Here is a 7,164-nt window from a genome sequence, read left to right as displayed (position 1 = left end):
TTGCACCTCATCTCAATTGAAAGGCAAGAATTTACATACGTAGGAATATAATTAGAGGTATCACAGTTCAGTTCTCTTTTCATCTGTATATGTTTCCTCTGTAAAGTATCAACCTGGAAGAACTTGTCTAGTTATTGATTTGATGCTCATTTTTATTCACTCTACACCTTCATGTCTCTCCAAGCATGTGGCTTTAGATAAACACAGCGTTATTTTATTTAAATCTCAAGGCATAATAATCAGAATTATTTCAAATCGATCTAGAACATGTAATTTTAATCCCTATATTGGGAGGAACTTTTTGTTCTAAAATTGGATGTTACGACGAGGCTCTTGCCTGGTTTCCTCCATAGAAGTTGTTTATATTTTCGTCGCTCAAATAAAAGCACGTAATGTGAAAATTGGGATTACATCAATCAATCTACAATGTAGGCACTTAAATTGGATCTGAACCTCGTTCATACAATTTAAAGCTCAAACCGCTCAAGTGGATTTTTTTCATTCGTGGCATATATTTAAGCTCAAAAGTCGGTGGGGCTAGACTGACTCGATCAAAATGAATTTACTCGTTTGTCCTATCATTTCATTTCCAATCATACAGATAAGATATAAGTTGTCCCCTAATTATAGTACTTTATGTCTCTCTTCAAATGAATAAATATAAAATTTTCTTTTGTTTCATAATTAAAAAAGCTAATTTAGATATTCATCATGCATAATTTGTTACATCCAAAGGTGCCAGAAGTTGGCTGGCGAGTGAAAATAGACAACCAACTATGGAGAGACCTTGAAACAATCTAGGAAGTAAAAAGCTTAGTTTAGGATAACGACGGTTCATGCATGTGATTGATTTGACTCCCACTTTTGAGATCACGAAAGGGCCAACAAACCCATCATGCTAATATTTCGTTACAAACCCTAACAAAGCTGTCTGAAGAATTCCTAATCCATTATCTGTGTTTTACAAACTGTGAAGCTAACTAGTTTCTTTCTGTGCTCCAAGAAACCCAGTACAAAAGCACACTAAGAAATAGACTGAAAAGGCTTGTAAGCTTTCAGGTCTTTTATAATACCTTCAATGGATCCAGCTGCGGCAACTACAGTGACAATAAAGCAAAGGCCACTTAGCATTTTAAGCATCATCCATGGTGGGCAGAAAACCTGGGCATTTTTCTCTGCGAAATGTACATTTCTACAGGAAAATACACAGTCAAGGGCCAGAAAGAAAAAGCTCCAAGCAGACCCAAAATGCTGTTGAGAAAGGGAGTAACATGGCGGTTACAGTGGTAAAATCACGAACAGTGTCCTCCATATCACACAAACTGATTCACTCTGTAATTCCGCACATTGGAATGCTGATTGAGTATTCTTTTGTAGCAAAATCGCTTTCTGGCCATCTCTTGGCAGCACCAATCTTCCACAAGTTTGAAAACGGGTTGGCAGAATACCTGCACGCACGAAGTACCCCGTTAAGGTTCTTTGTCACTCAAAAATATTGATAGCTGAAGAGGTCGGAGATTGATTGGACTGTGCTGTGGTAAGTGGGTGAAAGTTCTTTGATTGGTTAACAGTAGAGTGTAGAGCAGAACATAATTGAACCAGTAGTTGCTGGGTCAAGCAGAAAAACTCAATTGCCTTCAGCAAGGTGTTACGTGCATAAGTTCAAAAGAAGAAGAAAAAGAAGCAGACATCATAAAGACTAACTTATTAAAAGAACTCCTCACACTTATAAGCAACACTTATTTTTGAGTTTCTTGATGCAGAACTCGTAATACAAGGTTGAGTGTTCGAACCTTGGTGATGAAAAAATAAATTATGTTTGTAGAGCTATCTTCAATTAAGCAATGACAATGCTCAAAGGTAACATGATGAGCCGAATTGAATAATGCAAACAAAAAAAAGAAGGAAGATGATTGAGCATAAGAAGCTACCTGGTAAGCACCAACGAGATGAACAACAACAAAGATGTTTCCAATGTCAACCATCCAAAATGGCTCATAAAAACCAAAATCCTGTGAGAATGTTTCCAGGTGCACTGTTCCCAAATGCCGCATATCCCAATATCCCACAAGACAGATAAACAGACTGGTGATCGACACTCCAACAGAGACTGCCTTCTTCATCGCTTGATTCTCTGGTGGGCTTGATTTCAACGTATCCTGGTCAAAACTCAAGCAAAATACAATATTGAAATTAAAGTTCATCAATTATGGTTGGATCTATATATATGGGGAGAGTAATGAACTTAATAGCTCGCCGGTATCTCAACAATGACAACAGAGAAAGCATATGCAAAAGCAATGTTTCCAAGTGCTTGGAAGGTGTTCCATATCTTCTCACTACTGCTGACATCCACACCAATGACTGTCCCAGACAAGCCTGTCTTCACATCGTTTCCACCTTCAAGTTCCAAAAGTGGATCAGTAAATTAAATTGAAAAAGGACGAGCACGCTGACACTGGTCCATCTGATTTAGTCCTACTAATTTGAAAGTGTTCAAGGTTCATTAAATGATGTTTTTAAGGTGTGTTTGTACTATGTTGTTGGTTAGTTAAGTGGGATTGTGAGGACCAACATATTTAAGCGAACATTTTATAGTGTTTGATTGAATTCAAATTGTAAATGAAAGTGAAGTAAATGCAGAGTCTAACCTGCACCTTGGCAATGGAGAGACCAAGAGAAATGAAGGCATAGCCAATAGACATGAGAGCAGCGAGAAGAGAGAGCCATGAAAGTTTATGAAAGTTAGGAATTTGGCTTAATATAATCTCCAATATCCCAAATACTATCATGTATCCATTGTTTGACGAATGACACCCCATTTCATGTCCCTCCTTGTGGAAGCAATTTGATCTTTTCACCGCCCTGATTAACACACAACCAACCAACATTCTCTCATGAGGGGGGAAAAATACTTCAACTATGTCCTCAACAAGAAAACTCCGTCTATGTTTTATAGGTAGTTCCAAACCCAGATAAAAGAGAAGGGTTGTGTTAAGTACGTTTTCCAAAAGCAACTATTTATTACTTCTCACAAAACATTATATAGTAAAGTATGAAAATGTACTCTCGTCCACAATACAAGACATTGATAACTATTTCATTATTCTAAAAACAGTTAGTTGAAATTTTAATTTTTTTAAAAAAATTGTAGTCCCTTCGACTCAAATTATAAAATACTTTTGAAAAAGATTCAGTGTCTTAAAACCAAGAACACTTTAAAAATATTAATATTTTATTAAATGAACTTATTCTAATATTACTCTTTATCTCTCTATTTAATTTCCGTCCTCATCTCTCTTTAATATTTTAAATGAAGGATATTTTTAAAAGTATATTTTTGTTTTAAAAAATAAAATTGTTAAGTGTATCTAATGAAATTTATAATGTAAAATTATAATTTGAGACAAAGGAGGGGGGTACATTTTTCTAATCATACCCTCATTAAATATCCTATATAAATACTTTAATAATGATAATTCAAATTTCAATGAATCATTTTTTTCAAAAGAATAATAAGTGAAGTAAAGTCATAGATGAAAAATAATTGGGAGAATTACATTAAAGTTTCATACAAGAAAATTAATTACAATAAAATTCAATGACAACTGAATTAAGGAGATTGACAACAAAAAAATTAGTTACAACAAGACTCAATGACAATTGAATTGTCAATTAGTTCAATTATCATCGAACTTTGTTATAATTCATTTTTTTGTGTAAGGTCTGAATGTAATTCTCTCAAAATAATTATAAAAACTAAAAATGCATAAAAACTATTAAATGCCCTGTATAAGTAAGACTTATAAAAATGTGCTGTATTATGCAAGAGAGGATAAATGGGTAATCAAGCTTCAAGCAGGCTAGAAATCTTACACCATGCTAATGGATGCAGTAATTGTGTATCCAATTGATATTCCTACAAGATTCACATACTGTGCGGCCCCACAAAGCAAGTATTTCATTCCTCCTGCCAACAAACAAACACACACACACACACACACAACATTACATCATTTTTTAAACCATGCTATCAAATTTATGTTTATGTATATTTGCGAAGTACCAAGATTGGTCTTGACGATCTGAATGTAAGTGTAGTTTCTGGTTCCGTCAGGGGACCTATAGCATTCAGTGAGCAAGGAGGAAGTGAAGACAGTGACCAGAGAGAAGATGGAGAGGGCAATGGGCCCAGAAACCCAACCCAATTGGGCCATGGCCCAGCCCAACGACAGAACTCCCGATCCAATCACAGCCGTAACGATGTGTGCACTTGCAGTGAACCACGTTCCTGAACCCACCACCATTATACCATACAAAGCAAAAGCAAATTAGATCTTCAATATCTAAAGGCTCATGCTTCATTAAAATTGGCAAAGATCTTTTACTTTTTATTTTATTTTCTTTGTCTAAACCTTTTTATGTTCTATTATCATTCTAGAAATATATAATCACATTCACAAGATACACGTGAGGCAGCGATTATTAATAACGATTTCATACAAATTAGTTTATGTGGGTGGCAGTTTTTCAAAATACCAGATAACAGAATAAAAAAAAAAGTATTTGTTTATGCGACAAAATCCACTGGTCTAAATTTGATTTGATTTTTTTCTATTTGGTGTATCCATTTGTGATATTTTGTTTATTTTTATCATGGTTTCTCAAAAGAAATGATGAGATTATAATTGAATTTCTTCCAATTATTATTACAAATTGTAGTTATTTGGAAAAAGGAGAAAATTAGTCATGCACTGAGTATATTTTTCTGAAAAAACAAGTAAACAAAATTCAAGGAAAATGGCATAATGTCTAGTATATCATCTTTCAAAATTTGTTACGGACTAAGTCACTCTGATACAAATAGAATAGAACACGTCTATAAAAAAAATTTTAAAAAAAATAGAGGATGAAACCATATCCTAAAACAGGTCGAAGAAATTTTAAAAGAGAAAAAAAAAAAAAAAAAAAAACACAAAAAGTGTCAAAGGAATGAACTCAATATATCTCAAGTTGAGAGAAAATACGACTCATACCTGTTCGTTTCAATTTGCCATCATCATCAAATTTAGAGTCAAACCCTCCATTTTCTATTGAGAAGCTCACGTTTCTCTGCAATTCCATAGCCATGTCAGAGACAAGCCTAAGAAGAAGAAGAAGAAGAAGAAGAAGGTTAAAGAGAGGGAAGGTTGGGAAGCACAGCGAATGTACTTAAAGCGGCACAGAACGTAGTAAATACATTGACTCAAATGGGGAGGTGAGTTTAATCATTTCAAGGTCTATTTATGGAATTTTTGGAAACCCAGAAATCAAAATTATTAATTACACTTTGAACAAAAATATGCAAACGAGATGATTCGCATGGGAAGAATGAATATTTTACCAATACTACATCGGGACTTCACAATTTTGACTTTCCAGTTACGTTAGTCAATAAATGTCTTGACCTGAGGCCACAGATTAAATATGCATTCAATGTTCTGTCCGGTCCTTTAAAGATTTTCGTTTTACAAGGATAATACAACATGGGAAAAACATCAAGGCATAACGTAAGTTTTCACTTTTCACCATATATTTTAATCATATCGTTTTTCAAATTTAATTTTTATTAATTTAGTTTTTTAAATTTTTCTTAAATTACTATCACTTTAGTCGTTTATGTTTTGAAACATAAATTCACCTTTAAATTAATCTAATACATAGATTATATTATTGACTTAACATGTATAAATGTTCATGAAAATAAATTAGCTTTCTTTTTATATACTCCCTCTGTTAAAAAGTGTGAGACATTTTTAATCAAATCTCACCCTCAATAAAGTAATTACTTATTTTTTAATTAACCCTATCTTTTTATATTTATATCTATTAAACACCCTATAATAAAGTCATTATTAATAGAGGTATTTTTAAAAAAAGATAATAATTATACCTTAAAATATTAAAAATACCTTACATTTTAAACATTCAACTTCTCAAAAAATATTTTATATTTTTAAATGAATGGAGTATTCTTTTTTCCTTTTCTTATCTTCTTGATCTCCTTTGTTTTCAAACAAAGCAATTATATTATACTTCTTTCGAATCACACTAAAAGTTGTTATTTAAAAATTACTTAATATGGAATAGTTGTTATATATATATATATATTTCATTTATACTCCTACGTTATTGAATAATTAAAGATGATGTTTTAAATAAGTTAAATATTATGTTTATTATATTCAAAGGCACAATTTGTAAAAATATAAAAAAATTTATAAAATAAAAATTTTAATAAATTTTTTAAAAAATTTTAATTAGTTAACTGTAATTTATATTGTGATACAAGTGATCGTAACAATATAATAAAAAGTCATGAATTCAAAGTATAAAAGCTAAAAATAAAAGTAAAGAAGAAAAAGTCTTCTTGGTGCGCTCGGATGTCAACCTTTTGGAAATCGGCAAGCAAAGATGAAGCATCCATGACCACTGTATCTGCACATTGCAACTTGAGGAAATCTGGGTTAATAAATTTCTTTTTCAGATAATCATTAAAGTAGACGAACGAACACCATAATCTCTGCTGGAAGATTGAATCCTTCAAAGTGCCGAACGAAGACACAGCAAAAAGAAGAGAGATGAGTCAGCTGTGACTTTCCGAAAGACCAGACCATGCACATTTCCACAGGGAGTAGCAGAGTTAGTTTCATCAAGAGATTGAGGAGCAGAAAAGGAAGACTTAGACCAGTCATAAATGAATTCATGTAAAAAAACATTGGCTATGAAAATCTCTCTGAAACTGAATGGAATTTTATCACCCTGGTAAGTTGCAAGATTCCTAGGGCACCACACAAGTAAGAGAAAAGTAATGATATGCCTAATGACAAGTTTACCAGACAACTTGTCATTTTCTCATATCCAATTTGTAATTTTCTCACATTCAATTTATCATTTTCATATATCCTATGCTCAAGTTGTCATTTTTTCACTTGCTATTTGTCTTTGTCAAGTTGTCATTTTCTTATGCTCAAATTATAATTTTCTTATGCCTAAGTTGTAATTTTTTTACGTTCAAGTTCTCATTTTTATATACTCAAGATATTATGTACTTAAATTTAAGTTGTTATTTTTTTATACCAAGTTATCATTTTCCTTTATTAAATTATCATTTTCTTATGTCCA

General features: G+C 32.4%; 1 pseudogene; it reads right to left on the bottom strand.

Annotated features, from left to right (window-relative positions):
• Positions 1–1,023: 1,023 nt before the first annotated feature.
• LOC129300801 (amino acid permease 6-like) lies at positions 1,024–5,130 on the bottom strand (annotated as a pseudogene).
• Between the last annotated feature and the right edge of the window lie 2,034 nt (positions 5,131–7,164).

This window comes from Prosopis cineraria, unplaced genomic scaffold (genome assembly GCF_029017545.1).
Source record: "Prosopis cineraria cultivar Desert tree isolate PC_DT_omini unplaced genomic scaffold, ASM2901754v1 PC1754, whole genome shotgun sequence".
NCBI lineage: Eukaryota > Viridiplantae > Streptophyta > Magnoliopsida > Fabales > Fabaceae > Prosopis > Prosopis cineraria.
The sequence above is the reverse complement of the archived record's forward strand: the minus strand, read 5'-3'. Positions and strand labels throughout refer to the sequence as shown.